The sequence below is a fragment of the Rana temporaria genome, chromosome 11, assembly GCF_905171775.1.
Source record: "Rana temporaria chromosome 11, aRanTem1.1, whole genome shotgun sequence".
Classification (NCBI taxonomy): Eukaryota; Metazoa; Chordata; class Amphibia; order Anura; family Ranidae; genus Rana; species Rana temporaria.
This window is the reverse complement of record NC_053499.1, coordinates 106,702,254-106,719,000: the sequence shown is the minus strand read 5'-3', so window position 1 is coordinate 106,719,000 and position 16,747 is coordinate 106,702,254. Positions and strand designations below refer to the sequence as shown.

General features: G+C 45.2%; 1 protein-coding gene across 1 annotated transcript in view; it reads right to left on the bottom strand.

The window, feature by feature from the left end:
- Positions 1 to 16,747, bottom strand: part of SPTBN2 (spectrin beta, non-erythrocytic 2) — a 904,339-nt gene that overhangs the window by 593,989 nt on the left and 293,603 nt on the right.

Below are 16,747 nucleotides of genomic sequence, written 5' to 3'. Positions count from 1 at the left end.
CGTCATTTAAGTGGGGTCATGCTTTATTTACATAAAACACGCCCACCTCTTCACAATTTGAATTAGGAGCGCTTACGCCGGGACATTTACGCTACGCCGCTGTAACTTAGGACGCAAGTGCTTTGTGAATACAGCACTTGCCTCTCTAACTTACGTCGGCGTAGCGTATGAGATACGCTACGCCTGCCTAACGTTAGGCGCGTCTTTTTGAATCCAGCTTAATGTGTGTGTGGAATCGCGGCCTACCAAGGGGCACACAGCCTGCAACTCCAGCCCAGAGTAACAGATTGTTCATGCAGCTCCAGCCCAGAGGAACAGACTGTCCATGCTAAAGAAGGACACCCTGCAACAGCTCAAGGACTGAATGCCACTGCGACACACCTGCATCTAAGATCAGTCGATCGCTGAGCGGAGGACTGATGACTGTGTACAGGATTTGGTGAGGGGGCTTTGCCCAGAAACCTTTAATGCTTTTCATAGAATATCACATCCAAATTGTGTCCACAGAGCTCCTACATTGCTGGTGAAGATAATAAAATGCAAAGCTTTGCCTCCAGGACATTACCGCGTCTAAAGGGGACACACCACGGGTATTGAGATCATTTCACTGGGTGTGTGCTAGAGGTATCGTAGACTATTTAATCTGTACATATTGTTACATATTGCTTTCGTTGTTTGCATAGTGCTCCTGACTGTTTTCTTTAAACTGTTTCAACCAAGTCCTAAGTACTTACACAGGTCCTGACTGACTAATATTAACCTGAATTTTACCTTTCTTCAAGAAAACTACAAGAAGAACTGTGTTGTGTATTCCTGCTGAGTTATTCCATTCATGACATTGCTAGGTGTGCCAGAGGGGCTGGGGCAGTTCATTGGGGTTGAAAGGCAGAGTAACGAACTGAACAAACAAAAGTAGCTCCCTCTGGGGTTTGCTACACAATAAATTGCGGTGCAGAATACCCCAGATAGCAAGGATAACTTGCCACAAATTTGTGGCAGTGTTAACCACTTAAGACCAGGACCAATATGCAGGTAAAGGACCTAGCCCCTTTTAGCGATTCGGCACTGCGTTGCTTTAACTGACAATTGCGCGGTCAATAGTTTTATGGCATTTTTATTAATAATTTTCTTTACTACTAATGGCGGCGATCAGGGATTTTTTTCATAACTGCTACATTATTGTGGACACATCGGACACTTTTGACACATTTTTGGGACCGTGGTCATTTTCACAGCGAAAAGTACTAGAAATGCATTGATTACTGTGAAAATGACACTGGCAGTGAATGGGGTTAACCAGGAGATTGGCTGTAGGGGTTAAGTGTGTTCTAAGGGAGTGTTCTTACTGTGGGGGGCGTGGCTGTGCGTGTGACGTCACTGATCGTCGTTCCCTAACACAGGGAACAGACGATCACTTACAGCCACACTAGGAAGAACGGGGAAGGTTGTTTACACTCACCTCTCCCGTTCTTCCCCTCTGTGACCCGATCGCAGGACACTGGGGGCGATCAGGTCCGCGTGTCCCGCGGGCGCGGTCACGGAGGACAGGACCGTGTCGTAAGCGTGCCACCGCCAGCACGCTTGCGACCCTCGGCTGGGCATCTTAAAGGGGAGATCCATGTGCCTAGCAGTGGCATTCTGCCGACGTAAATAGTCACGCGGTGGTCCTTAAGCGGTTAAATTGTAAGTCTGTTAACTTGCTGCACATTTTCACTGGCAAGTTGTACACTCACAGAGTACTTGAAGCACAAGTTCTAATTGACACTTTTCCAATTTGTAGCAAATTTGCATTGCAAGTCTCTAGCATGAGCAAAGTTGCAGTGGTGAGTCTACAGTAAGAGCTCTGAAAGTCTACAGCATGAAAATTCAGCCACAGTGATGGGATGACTATTGCACAACATAACTGAACCAGAACTTGCAGCAGACTCGCAGAATGTTTGCAAAGAAAGTTGATCTGGAGTCATACAATGCGGACTTGCTGCAATTGTGCATTAAACTTGTGAAGCCTGGCAAGTCTAGCAATAGCTTAGCACAGGGCTCAAAATTTCAAGTCCTGAGCCACTAGCCAGGCCTTAAGAGTTACTTGCCACCAGTTGCCCCACCCAACCTCTCCCCTGCCCCACCACTAAGTCCGCCCCTAAACACGCCCTTGTAAATTATCTCATGAAATTACACTATTAAATGTTTAAAGCAAAATTAATTTCCGAAAATAAATAACAAAAACTTTAATAATATTAACATAAAGCATATCAGTGCCCATCAAATGCAGCCTCACTGTGCCCATTAAATGCAAACTCACGGTGCCCATGAATGCAACCTCACGGTGCCCATGAATGCAGCCTCACTGAGCCCATGAATACAGCCTCACTGTGCCCATGAAATGCAGCTTTATGGTGCCCATGAATGCAGCCTCACTGTGCCCATGAAATGCAGCTTTATGGGGCCCATCAATGCAGCCTCAATGTGCCCATCAATGCAGCCTCACTGTGCCCATCAATGCAGCTTTACGGTGCCAATGAATGCAGCCTCACTATGCCCCTAAATGCACTCCCACTGTGCCCATCATTGCTGCCCCACTGTGTCCATGAACACAGCCTCTCAGTGCCTGTGAACGCAGCCTTTCAGTGCCTGTGAACGCAGCCTCTCAGTGCCTGTGAACGCAGCCTCTCAGTGCCTGTGAACGCAGCCTCTCAGTGCCTGTGAACGCAGCCTCTCAGTGCCTGTGAACGCAGCCTCTCAGTGCCTGTGAACGCAGCCTCTCCATGCCTGTGAACGCAGCCTTACTGTGCCTGCAGCCTCCCTGTGCCCCATCAAAGCAGCTTGACTGTGACCCATTAATCCAGCTTTACTGTGCCTTATCAATGCAGACTGTTTTTTTTTATGAGGGGGTGTGAGGTGGATATGGAGGGGGTGTGAGGTAAGTAGCTGTATGGATACCCCGGACTCCGCCCCCTTCTGTGTATGCAGACTCACCTGGATGGATCGCTCCCCTCCCTCTCTCTCTCCCCCGCTTCGCTTGTCTTGTGTATTCACACACACAGCGGGGATGTCCCGCTGTGTGGCACGGAGCTGCATGGGTCTGTGTTCAGCGCGCAGTGTAACAAGGTCCCGCCCCCCTAGACAGCTAATTTCTTAGGCGTAACACTGATACTATCACACAAGCCGTCTAGGGGGGCGGGATCTTTTTACACTGAGTGCCGAACACAGACCCATGCAGCTCTGTGCCACACAGCCGGGATCACAGCGGGATATCCCCGCTGTGTGTGTGAATACAAAAGACAAGCGAAGCAGGGGAGAGAGAGGGAGGGGAGCGATCTATCCAGGGGGGCGGGATCTTGTTACACGAGCGGCGATCGCTTCAGCCAGGAAACTGTCAGCCTGGTCCACCCCGCTCCTCACTCACTTTTTGAGGGCTGGCTTAGCAAGTTATTTTCAAGCTTGCAGCACAATTGCTTGCTATCTGGGATTTTATCTTCAGTGTTCCTCTTTTAGGTTTCATCAATATCTTTGTGTGATTTAACTGGGTCTGCAAGTATGAAGGTTTCATGTGTAATACCGTTTTTCGGGTTCTAAAAAATTATGTTTTTAAGGGTCTAGAAAAAACAAAGTTTTTTTCAACCCGATCATTAAAACGGCCTTGCCTACACATGATCGTGAAAAAAAAATGCTCTAGCAAAGCGCTGTGATGTACAACGGCACTATAAAGGGGAAGTGCCATTAGAATGACGCCACCCTTTGGGCTGCTTTAGCTGATTTTGTGTTAGTAAAAGACGATTTGCGCTTTTCTGCCTGTTACAGCGTGATGAATGTGCCTACTCCATTACGAACGGTAGTTTTACCAAAACGAGCACTCCCGTCTCATAACTTGCTTCTGAGCATGCACGGATTTTTCACGGCGTTAAAGCCCACACACGACCATTTTTCACAACCTTAAAAACGACAATGTTAAAAACGTTGTAAAAAAAAATAGAGCATGTTCAAAAACAAAATTGCCCATTTTTTAGAACCCAAAAAATGCTCTGAAGCCCACACACGATCGTTTTTAATGACATAAAAAAAAAACATAATTTTTTAGAACCCGAAAAACGGTCATGTGTACGCAGCATAAGAAATGCTAGAGGAAAATAAGATGATCATATTGTGAACGCCAAATTATCTTCTCAGTTGGTTATATGCCGATTCTTTTCTCGCATCCGTATATGTCTCTGCTCTGGGCCCCCAAGAACTATCAACTCAAGCCAGGAGCAATGTGAGGCCTACGGCTGTTTACATACCTTTGCATATATTAACTGCATGTTAACAACGCTGTGTTTGCAGTGGTTATAAATTGGTTTAAAACATATAGCAGTCGACTGACATGAATAGCAAAATGCAGGTTCGTGGAACATAAGTTTAAATAAGCATTTTTACACTTGGATAGCAGGCCAAGTGTCGCACAAAAACAAAAACGAACACCCTTAAGAAGATGTAAACAAATGACAGCTCTCTCTTTACCTAACTGTTTTTTATTAGGTCAGCAATAGGGATGAGCCGAACACCCCCCGGTTCGGTTCGCATCTAGAACATGCGAACGGACTGAAAGTTTGTGCAAACTTTTGAACACCATTAAAGTCTATGGGACTCGAATGGGAGAAATCTAAAGTGCAAATTTTAAAGGCTAATTGTCCTAAAAAGGGTTTGGGGACCCAGGTCCTGCCCCAGGGCACATGTATCAATGCAAAAAAAAGTTTTAAAAACAGCTGTTTTTTCGGGAGCAGTGATTTTATTTATGCTTAAAGTGAAAAAAGAAAAGTTAAATATGCCTTTAAATATCATGCTTGGGGGTGTCTACAGTATGCATGTAAAGTGGCAAGTGTTTCCCGTGTTTAGAACTGTCCCTGCACAAAATTAAATTTCTAAAAGAATACAAGTCATTTAAAACTGCTTGCAGCTGTAATGTCTTGTCCCAGTAATATGGCTGGTACCCCCCAGCCCATTACCAGGCCCCTTTGGGTCTTGTATGGATATTAAAGGAAACCCTGCACCAAAATAAAAAAAATTAAAGTCGTGGGGCCTCCAGGCCCTATATACTATGAACAGCAGTATACAGGCGGTGCAAACAAGACAGGGACTGTAGGTTTGTTTTTAAGTAGAATCTGTTTGTAATTTGGAACAGGTACATTTTTTAAGTGTAGCTCCAGCCAATAAATCTATTTTTAAGCTTTTTGGAAAACATAGGGAAGGGGTATCACCCCTGTAACATTTGTTTTGCTGTCTGTGCCCCTGTTCAGAAGATTTAACCTCACTTTCTGTCCCAATGACAATTGTATTTAGAAAATGTTGGGTTTTTAGGGAAACAAGGATTGGTGATAAAGCATCAGTGGAGAGGAGACACCTTTTTCCCATATTAACTCTTACAGGAGAGAATTTCCCTTCCTAGGGGTAGATTCCCTCTGACTTCCTGTTGTCTCCCTCCATTTGTAAGTAGGAGTCGTTTGTAAGTCGGATGTTTGAAAGTAGGGGCCTGCCCTATATACTCTTCCGAAATTTGGGCCTTAGGTGTTGGTGGTACCAGAACACTGTAAGCCCACACAGTTACTCTTGATGGGCGCTGGAACGGGCCCTGCTGTGAAATATTAGATCAAGAATTGTAATTACATGCCCCTGTTGAACAGGGTCAGAAAAATTGGGCCTTTGGTGGTGGTGTTGCCACAACACTGTAAGCCCTCACAGTTACTCTCGGTGGGCGCTGGAACGGGCCCTGCTGTGAAATATTATATCAAGAATTGTAATTACACACCCCTGTTGAACAGGGGCAGAAAAATTGGGCTTTTGGTGGTGTGATGGTGTTGCCAAAACACTGTAAGCCCTCACAGATACTCTAGTTGGAGCGCAGGAACTAGCCCTGCTGGTTAATATTACAGCAACAATTGTAATTACACGCTCCAGTTAAACAGGGGCAGAAAAATTGGGCCTTAGCCATTGGTGGTGGTGCCCAGAACCAAAAATGTTCTTGCAAGCTATTAACATGAACATTGAGGAGGAAGAGGATAGTCACTCAGCATCAGCATAGGTAGTCTTGAAGGGATCTCACATTCATAAATAAATTATTTGGTTACATCGGCATCAGGTGCTTGGTAGCTGGTGATCCAAGACTGATTCCTTTTTATGAAGGTGAGCCAATCGACTGAGTCAGTGGACAGGTGCACCCTGTAATCGGTTACAAAGTCTCCAGCAGCACTGAATGTATGTTCCGGAGGAATGCTGGATGCAGGACATGCCAGTAGCTCAATTGCATATTGTGCAAGCTCTGACCAGTAATCCATCCTCAAGACCCAGTAACTCAGAGGATTGTCGGTTGAAAATGTCTCCAAGTCTGATCTTGCCCCTAGGTATTCCTGCACCATGTAAATCAGACGCTGGCGATGGTTGCTGGAACCGATCAGACCTTGGGGCTGCGGACTAAAACATTGTCTGAATGCATCGGTCAGATGGGCACATTCTCCACTGCTCCTTCTGTGACTGACCAAAGCCTCAGCACAACGTTGTCCAGGACTAGGAATTTGTAACCTCCCAGGCTCTGGAAACATGTTGCACAAACCTTTTTGTAAGGCCTCCGAAGATGTTTCATCCTCCGCTCACTCTGCGACAGTTGGATAAGGTCTGCAACCTTACCCTTGTAACGTGGATTAAGGAGGGTTGCCAGCCAGTAATGATCCCTCTCCTTGATACCACAAATCCGAGAAACCTTTCGCAGACTTTGCAGGATCAGGGAAGCCATGCAGCGTAGGTTTGCTGAGGCATTCGGTCCGGAGTCCTCTGGGTCACTAATGACGACATGATCCACAGCCACCTCCTCCCAGTCACATACAAGTCCATGGGTTTCTGGGGACTATAAACGATCCCTTGAAGACTGCTGCTGATGCTGAGTGCTAGGCTCCACCTCCATGCTGACACAATCCTCCTCGTCCTCTTCCTATGTGATCAGCAGGCCTGCAGGAACACTGTCTGGATAAAGGGGGCATTGAGAGGTAAGGAAGTCCTCCTCTTTCTCCCTCTGTTCTGCCTTAAGTGCCCTGTCTATTATTCCATGCAGCGTGTGCTCCAACAGGTACACAAGGGGGACAGTATCACTGATGCATGCACTGTCACTGCTCACCATACTCGTGGCCTCCTCAAATGGTGACATGACGGTGATCCTTGATCATGAGCCACTGGCGTGGCAAAAAAAAACAAGCTCCCCTGTCCTGGTGCCATAGTCACACAGGTACTCTTTGATGGCCCTCTGCTGCAGCATGGCCAATGTTGAGTTCCATCTGGTGGGCATGTCACAGATTAGGCGGTTATTGGGCAGGTTGTATTCCTTTTGGAGGTTAGCCAACTGAGCACTGGCATTATATGACCGGCAGAAATGCACACAGACTTTCTTGGCCTGCCTCAGGAGATCCTGTAAGTCCGGGTACCTGCACAAGAACCGCTGCACCACCAAGTTAAAGACATGAGCCAAACAGGGCACATGAGTCAGGTGTCCCTGTTGGAGGGCAGAAAGGAGGTTGGTGCCATTGTCGCAAACCACCATTCCTGGCTGAAGCTGGCATGGCGTCAACCACCTCTGAGCCTGCCCCTGCAGAGCTGACAGAATCTCTGCCCCAGTGTGGCTCCTGTCCTCTAAGCACACCAGCTCAAGCACCGCATGGCATCTTTTTTTTTTTTTTCGGATTATAATTCTTTTTTTATTTTAAAACAAATCAGTACAACACATAAATATAAAAAAAATACATAACAGAACATTATTACAAAACAACAGTCACAGTCCATCTTATTATTATACATCCCCTTTTACCTTGTTGTCAAAATCAAACATATATCTCCTTCTTACGTATCTCTCCCCTTTCCCAACATCCCTGAGAGAGAGAAAGAAGAAGAAAGGGAGAGAAAAAAAAAACCCACCCTACTTCCCTCTCCTCCGACCCTTCTCCATATTCCTGTGGTTTCTCATTAAATCCCACATATACCCAATCCAAGTTCCCAGGCTCCTTCTATACCATTCAGCCTTATCCCCCTTAACCTTCCCCCCTGTAGTCCATATAGGACTTCCAAGGAGTCCACGTTCTTAAATATTTTTCCCTTTTATATTGTGTTGTCAGGACTAACTCTTCTAATTTGCTTATTTCCCTAACTTTACATATCCACATCTCCGCTGTTGGTGGAACTGGTGACTTCCACCTCTTCGTTATACAGGCCTTAGCGGCATCTAATAGATGGCATGTAATCATTTCCCTATAGGCTTTTTCTGGTATTTGGTTTAAATGCAGAAGATAGAATTCCGGATCTTCCGGAATCTCATAATCTGAGCAAAACTGTAAAGCTCTTTTAATCTCTGCCCAAAAACTCCTTAGCATTGGGCACTCCCAGAATATATGTAGCATCGTTCCTTTGCTTCCCTGGCACCTCCAGCATTTATCTGATACCTCTGCAAAAATTTTGCTTAACTTTTCTGGTGTCCTATACCATCTCGTGAAGATCTTATAGTTTGTCTCTTGTATTGTCACACATATTGATGTTTCGTGTGTTCGCCTGTATATGCATTGTCGCTGTTCCGGACTGAAGGACTTCTCCAATTCCCTTTCCCATTCCTGAACGCACCTCAGAGGGCAACCTCCTGATCGCACTGATAACTCATAGCTTATTGAAAGACTATGTAGTAATGTTCCTTGTTCATTACATATTTTCTCGAATTTCATGAGTGGTCTTTCAAAGCTCTCTGGATTTGGCAAAGTGTTCAGGAAGTGAACTATCTGAAGTGCATTCCAGAATTTCAAACGGAATACATTTCCTATTTCCATCAGTTCCGCTATAGTTACCCATCTTCCCATGTGGATATACCTTGCTACTTGTGTACACTCTCTTTTCCTCAACTGCCGGAATGCTCCATCTTCGTATCCCGATGGGAAGAGTGGGTTACCTATCACTGGGTATAGTGGGGAGGTCCTGGGCTCGATGCCCATCATAGGTAGTGCTGCTGCACAGATCCTCACCGTGTTACCCACTATTGGATTTTTATTAATTTCTTTAGGGAGTGAGGCAAACCACCACGGTGCTCTTTCTAGAGGTGTTTTAAATTGCGCCTGTTCGATTTGTACCCATAGCTTCGTATCTGAATGCCTATTCCAGTCTATTAGCCTGTTCAGATGTGTTGCGTAATAATATTTCCTTATATCTGGTACTCCCAGTCCTCCCTGCTGCTTAGTGCTCATTAGTTGTTTCCTATGTATCCGGGGGTTCTTATGTGCCCATATGAACTCAAAGATCACTCTCTGACACTGTTTAAAATACTTTGATGGAATATGTATTGGTAATGTTTGTAATAAATACAAGATTTTCGTGAGTATGTTCATCTTAATAATATTGCAGCGTCCTAGCCAGCTATGAAAACCCTGGTTCCACTTATCCAATAAGATATTTACTTTCTGTAAGAGGGGTGGGAAGTTCAGCTCAAAGATCTTCTCCACCTTCCCTGCTAGTTGTATACCAAGGTATGTCAGAGCATTATCAGTCCATTTAAACCTAAATTTTTGTTTTAGATAGTTTACCCTCATCGCTTCCGATTTATTAAAATTGATACGTAGGTTCGATAAAGATCCGTATCTCTCAAATTCCTTCATTAATTCTGGAATTGTGATCATCGGATTTGTAAGACTGAACAACATGTCGTCTGCATAGGCTGTAATTTTACAGTGGTTCTTCCCTATTTGTATGCCTGAAATATTAGAGTTTACTCGTAGCGTACACAAAAAAGGCTCTAGTGACAGGGCAAATAGAAGTGGAGACAGAGGGCAGCCCTGTCTTGTCCCATTTGAGATTGTGAGGGGCTCAGACAGAATTCCGTTGGCCCGTACCTGGGCTGTTAAGCCTGAATACATGGAGAATATCCACTGTATTTTGTTCCCAAAGCCGCCGTATTATAGGACTGCCCTCATGTAACTCCACCTCACCCTGTCAAAGGCCTTCTCTGCGTCCGTATTGAGAAATACGCATTGCGTCTGTGTTGAGTTGGCTAACTGCACCAGGTTAATTGCCTCGATTGTGTTGTCTCGTGCTTCCCTGGTAGGGACAAATCCCACCTGGTCCAGGTTTATTAAGTCTGGGATATGTTGTTGTATCCTGTTTGCTAAGACCTTGGCAAAAATCTTCACATCCGAATTTAATAACGAAATTGGTCGGTAGCTTCCACAGAGGGCTGGGTCTTTCCTCTCTTTTGGTATCACCGAGATATACGCTAGCAAGGTATCTTTGGCTAAACTGGCCGTTGTCCCTAAGGCATTAAATAGTTTAACCATATATCCTGATATCGAGGGAAACAGAATTTTATAATATTGACCTGTAAAACCATCGGGTCCCGGGGCTTTCCCCCTTTTCATTATGCTTACTGCTACTTTAATTTCCTCCTCGGTTATAATGTCATCTAATTTCTGTCTATCCTCTTCTGATAGTCTTGGTATTGCAGATTCTGTTAGATACAAATCAATTTGTTCTCTAGTCGGGGGCTTGCTCTGTATATTGTAAAGAGAGTGATAGTATTCCTGGAACTCCTTTGTTATATCATTTGGTTTTGTAACCCTCTGTTTCTTGGGTGAGTTAATATGTGGAATATAGTTACTCAGCTTTTGTTCTCTTAGTAGTTTCGCCAGTCTTTTCCCACACTTATTCCCTGACTCGTATTCAGCCTTTTTACATCTCTGCATTGCCGCTTTTACTTTATAGTACAGGAGGTCTGTGATTTTAGTTCTTTTACTAGCTAGTTCTTTCTCTACGTTTGTTGACCAGGTTTGCTTATGTTTACCTTCCAAGATGGCTAGCTCCTTTAATAGCCTGTTTAACTTTTCAGTACGTTTCCTTTTGATCCTAGATCCATGTTTAATTAACACACCTCTAATAACCGCCTTGTGTGCTTCCCATATAATTCCAGGGTCGCACTCTGGTGTGTCATTAGAATTGAAATAAAACCTCAATTCTTTAATTACATCTTCTAGGACCTCCTTATCTTCCAACAGGCTTTCATTTAGTCTCCACTGGTTTGGTCTGGACTGTCTTAAATCTTTTAACTCATATACCAGGAAGATCGGGGCATGGTCCGACCATGTAATTGATCCAATTTTAGTCGACTGTACAGAGTGTAATTGGGCATGTGGAATAAGGAAAAGATCTATTCGGGAGTATATTTTATGTGGAGCAGAGTAGAACGTGTAGTCTCTTTCTTTATTGTGTAGCAGCCTCCATATATCAATCAGTTGACTTTTATACAGAGTTTGCATAATATGATTTCTCACACTGAAAGATGTGGATGACTTTCCCGATGAGGTGTCCTCTTTAGGATCTAAGGGAATATTCAAGTCTCCTCCCATAATCAAATGTCCTTCTGTGAATTCTAATAGGCGTTTAATTGTTTTGTCTAGGAAGGTTCCTTGATGTTCATTTGGAGCATATACTGTGGCGAATGTTACCCCTATTCCTCCTATTTTACCCTTCACGAATAGATATCTCCCTTTCGGACCTCTCATGGAGTCTACATATGTCCATTGGATCCATGGCATCTTTTTGCCCGAGTGCTTGCGTAGCCCCTTGAACGCCTACAGAGCACCGCTGGTTTCGAGGACAAATCAGCAGAGGAAGAGGCCATGGAGGAAGACGAAGAGGAGGGGGTGGAGGAGAGAGGTGTGGCAGAATCACCACTAGTAGCATTTTGGAGCCGTGGTGGCGGAACACGCTCCAATAATACTGCACCCTATCCTGCATCCTTCCCAGCTGCCAACAGAGTCACCCAGTGCGCTGTGAAAAATAGGTAACGTCCCTGTCCATGCCTGCTGGACCATGAGTCAGCGCTAATATACACCTTACCACTGACCACCCTGTCCAGCGAGGCCAAGACATTGCCTTCCACATGCCGGTAGAGAACCGGAATCGCCTTCTGTGAAGGCTACTGAGGTACCGCACATTCCACCAACTCACGAAAGGGGGCAGAATCTACCAGCTGAAAAGGCAGCAGTTGGAGTGCTAGCAATTTAGCCAAGCTAGCATTCAACCACTGGGCATGTGGATGGCTGGGAGCAAATTTATTTTGCCGGTTTAGCAACTGGGATAGGGAAATTTGCCTTGCCAATCGGACGTTGGTGTATCGATAGCAGATTGCCCGCAAGTACTTGCCACACCTAATTCTACACCTTCATTCCTCAAAGTGCAGGTTTCTGAGAGAAATGAAGGCATAGTGGGGTTGGAGATCCCAGCTGATGAGGAGCAAGGAGAGGTCCGCCTTTTTCTTTGGTGTGTGTCTTTTAAGTACGCTTGCCAACAGACTGCATGGGAGTTCGACATATGTCTGGTCAAGCATGTGGTGCCCACGAGGCTGGTGTTTTGGCCACGCTTTATACGCTTCAGACATATGTTGCAAATAGCAATGGTGCGATCTGCTGCACACGTCTCAAAAAAAGTCCCACACCAAAGAACTTTTTGAAAAGCACCCTGCACATGTGGAGCTCTGCAGTGTGATGCAGTCGGTTGGCTGCCCTTAAGCTGGCCCCTGGAGGGCATCCTGCCTCATTGGAGATGTGCCTCCTCCTCCTCTCTCCTATCAGGCATGTATAGTCAGTGACCTCATCATTTCCTCCCTCCTCGTCACTGGAGCAAACCTGGCAGTATGCTGCAGCTGGGGGAACATGACTGCCAGTTTGTTGTCCTTCTTGGGCACCCCCTCTCCCATAGCTCATGTTGCTGCCTTCCTCAAGCTGGGTACCATCATCAGGGCCTTAAAAATGCTGCGCAACCTCCTGCAGCATGTACCCCACACTGTGGTCGAATAGTTCGGGGGACTCCTCAGGGCATGATGGTGGCGCTAGGGAAGGAGTAACTGATGACCTTGAGCCAATGGAATAGGCCGCTTTGGCACCTTCATTGGCAGCCACGGAACTCTGAGCCTGGATGACAGAGGATGAGGAGGATGAGGATGGCTTGGTCATCCACTCTACTAACTCTTCTGCATGTTGTGGCTCAACATGACCAGCTGCCAGAAAAAAGGACAAGCGTGCCCCACGGCCACATTCTGAGGATGCACCGTGTCCACGACCAGCACTGTTGCCTCTAGACACAGAGCCTGCTTGCCCTCTTTTATTGGGCTGTGAGTGTCTGCCTCTCCTTGTTGGCCTTCCAGACATACTGTATTTGATGTTTTGGAATAGGTACACAGGGAATGGCCTGCAGTGGGATGTAGCTGCACAAAGCTGGGATGTTTATATATACTGAATATACTGCAGCTAACTGAATCCACTGCCTGCCTGTAGTATATTAGGAAGAGAACAACAGGAATGCTCTGCAGTGAGGTTTAGCTGCACACTGTGCACAGGATACAGTATAATGACTGAATATACTGCAGCTACCTGAATCAACTGTCTGCCTGTAGTATATTAGGAAGAGAATAACAGAAACGCTCTGCAGTGAGGTTTAGCTGCACACTGTGCACAGGATACAGTATACTGACTGAATATACTGAGGGTACCTGAATCAACTGCCAGTCTGTAGTATATTAGGAAGAGAATAACAGAAACGCTCTGCAGTGAGGTTTAGCTGCACACGGTGCCTAGGATACAGTATACAGACTGAATATACTGCAGCTACCTGAATCAACTGCCTGCCTGTAGTATATTAGGAACAGTACACCAGGAACGCTCTGCAGTGAAATCTAGCTAAACTGTATACAATATATTGTAATGTTGGGGTTATTTAGCATCTGTGTAGAGCATACCAGTGAGCAGAGTACACGCCAGTTGTGCTTTCTAAAGGTTTGCTGGCCCACTTTTATTAAAAGAAAGAAAAATGTCCATCCAGAATTTCCCACGCAGGGGGTTTCAAGTTGCTACAGCAATAAAGAAATAGTCAACCGAAAATACAGAGCCACCTGGCTCTCTTCAGAAATACAGCCCCTTAGGCTTACACTTCAGCCCTCTTGGCCACGTACCAAAGGACCTGTACAAATCACTGTACCTTCTCTCAGCTTCTGTGCTGCTCAGCCTACAGCTTTGGGTCCTCTGTCTATACCATACAGACATGCATGCTTCTCCCTTGCTTGCCTGGACTCCTCGGGAGGGTGGAGTCCAGAACACTGGTCCTGACTCTACTATAAGTCCAGGAACCACCTGTTCAATCAACCAGCCAGACTCCTGGCTGTTTCCAAAACCCGGTCCCAGGATTGGAGATTCCATCCCACCCATGTCACTATAGAATCTCCGGGCTCCAGGTCCCCAAGTGGATTTTTTAAACTTTGGAGGAAACGGACCAAACAGATTCGAGAATCCTGGGCGACCATTACAAGGACAGGGAACTGTACTATCACAATATATATATATATATATATATATATACACAAAGCCTGGAATGCATACATATACTAAATATACTGATCTAACTGAATCTACTGCCTGCTAAATCTAGCTAACTGAAATAAAATGACAATCTCTCTCTCTCTGAACGCCGCAACACACTACACAAGGCCAACATGCAGGCGGCCTTATATAGTATGGGGCGTGTACCTAATCCCTGAGCCATGATTGGCCAAAGGCACCCTGCACCCTAATTTGGCGCGAACTGCCCATAAAGTTCGATCTTTGTCGAACGATCTAACAGCCAATGTGCGAGTCAAACTCAAGTTTGACTCGAACTCGAAGCTCATCCCTAGTCACCAACCTATTTTGTTAGGGTTGGAGTGATACTAATAAAGATGTTTTTTATCTGTTAAGCTACCCTGGTTGGGAGCTGTTATTTGTTTGTTTATATCTTCTTTTTTTACACTTATTAATGCTGAATGTAATGTGAAAAAGACAATAATGTAATAGGCCCTATTTGTGAGATTTATACTGAAACTTTCCAGAATCTGGATGTAAACTGAACTACTCGATCAGAGGTTATACTTTGTGGAACCCCATGCAGTCTTACTATTTCTTTGACAAATGCTTGTGCGGTTTCTACTGCGGATGGTGTTCCAATCATTGGCACAAAGTGACTTGTCACCCTGGCGTTGACAGGATGGCACCAACTGTATATTCTGAAGCATCCACTTCAAGGACAAAAGGCAACGCAGGATCAGGGTGTTGTAGAATCGGTGCAGATGTGAATAGAGCTTTTAACTTGTCTAAGGCCAGTTGTGCTGCTGGTGTCCACTGAAATCGAGTATTCTGTTTGGTGAGATGGGTAATGTGACTGATAATGGCTGAAAAGGTCCTGATAAATTTACGGTATAAATTGGCAAAACCAATGAATCTCTGGACCCCTTGCGATCTGCTAGAGTAGGCCAGTCAAGAACTGCACAAACTTTTTGTGGGTTCATTGAAATGCCTGAGGTCGAGATGATCAGTCCTAAGAACTGGATTGTCTCTTTCTCGAACTCGCATTTTTCAGCTTTAGCTTACAATTAGTGATCCCGGAAGCGACTGAGAACCTTTTTGACCTGTACTCTGTGTTCTTCCAAAGATGGAAAAAATATGAGGATATAATCAAGGTAGACGATCATAAAAAGATCAAGAAAGTCTCTAAAGGTATTGTTGACAAAATGTCGAAAAGTAGCAGGGGCGTTGCATAGTCCGAAAGACATTACTAAGTATTCAAAATGCCCAAATTGGGAGTGGAAGGTTGTTTTTCATTCATCTCTTTCCCGAATCCTGACAAGATTATATGCTCCTCGCAGGTCAACTTTTGCTGTTCTGAACTGTTGAAAGAGTTCCGACTGTTTGACTGTTATTTTGTTCAATTCCCTATAGTCAACACAGGGCCTCAGGGTGTGATCTTTCTTTTCCACAAAGAATATGCATGCCCCTGCAGGAAAAGTGGATGCATGAATAAACCCCCTTTCTAAGTTCTCATCAATTTATTGCCTCAAGGCCTCAAGTTCAAGTTCTGACAAGGGAAATATACGCCCAAATGGGATCTCGGCTCCTGGTAACAGCTCAATTGGACAAACATATGGCCGATGGGGTGGTAAAATCTCAGCCTTCTTCTTGTCAAAGACATCTAAAGAAGTCATGATATACAGATGAAACATGATGCAAAACTGGAGTCTCTGGTTGTAATTCCATTAAGGCAGTGGTCCCCAACCTTTTTGGCACCGGGGACTGGCTGCGTGGAAGAAAATTGTGCCAAGGCCCTGCGAGGGATGGATGTATGCACACGCAGGGGGGTAAGCGATTTTTCGCGGGCATTTTATTGGGGCAACAGCTGGTGTTCTGCAGGATGTGCAAAAACAATAAGGATATGGACAGCCGCACTACAGGTATCAGCACACAGTGGGATAAACAGCTATTAGCTACAGCTACAGCACCTGTAGTGCATTTTTTCCTGTACCCAATAAAGGGCACGTCTTTTTTCAAGTTACTGGAGTGCGGCTGTCCATATCCTTATTGTTTTTGCACATCCTGTGCATTGCCAGCACCCATCTGCTTCTGAGTGGACATCAATTACCTTAGTGAGCTCACCTGGAGCGGCAGCTCTCTTACCAGCTGGTGTTCTGCAGTTGGCGCTTCAAACATCATGGAACAATGGTTGGTATGGTGTCAGAATGATTGAAGCGCATAATTTCTTATATTACATTGTAATATAAATGAAATTGTTCAGCTCAGCATAATGCCAAATCAGTGGGAGCCTGAGTGTGTCACTTGCCACGTCGCCTGTCACCAGATGCAGCTTGTCAATTTCCACGTCGCCTGCCACCAGATGAGGAATGCCACTT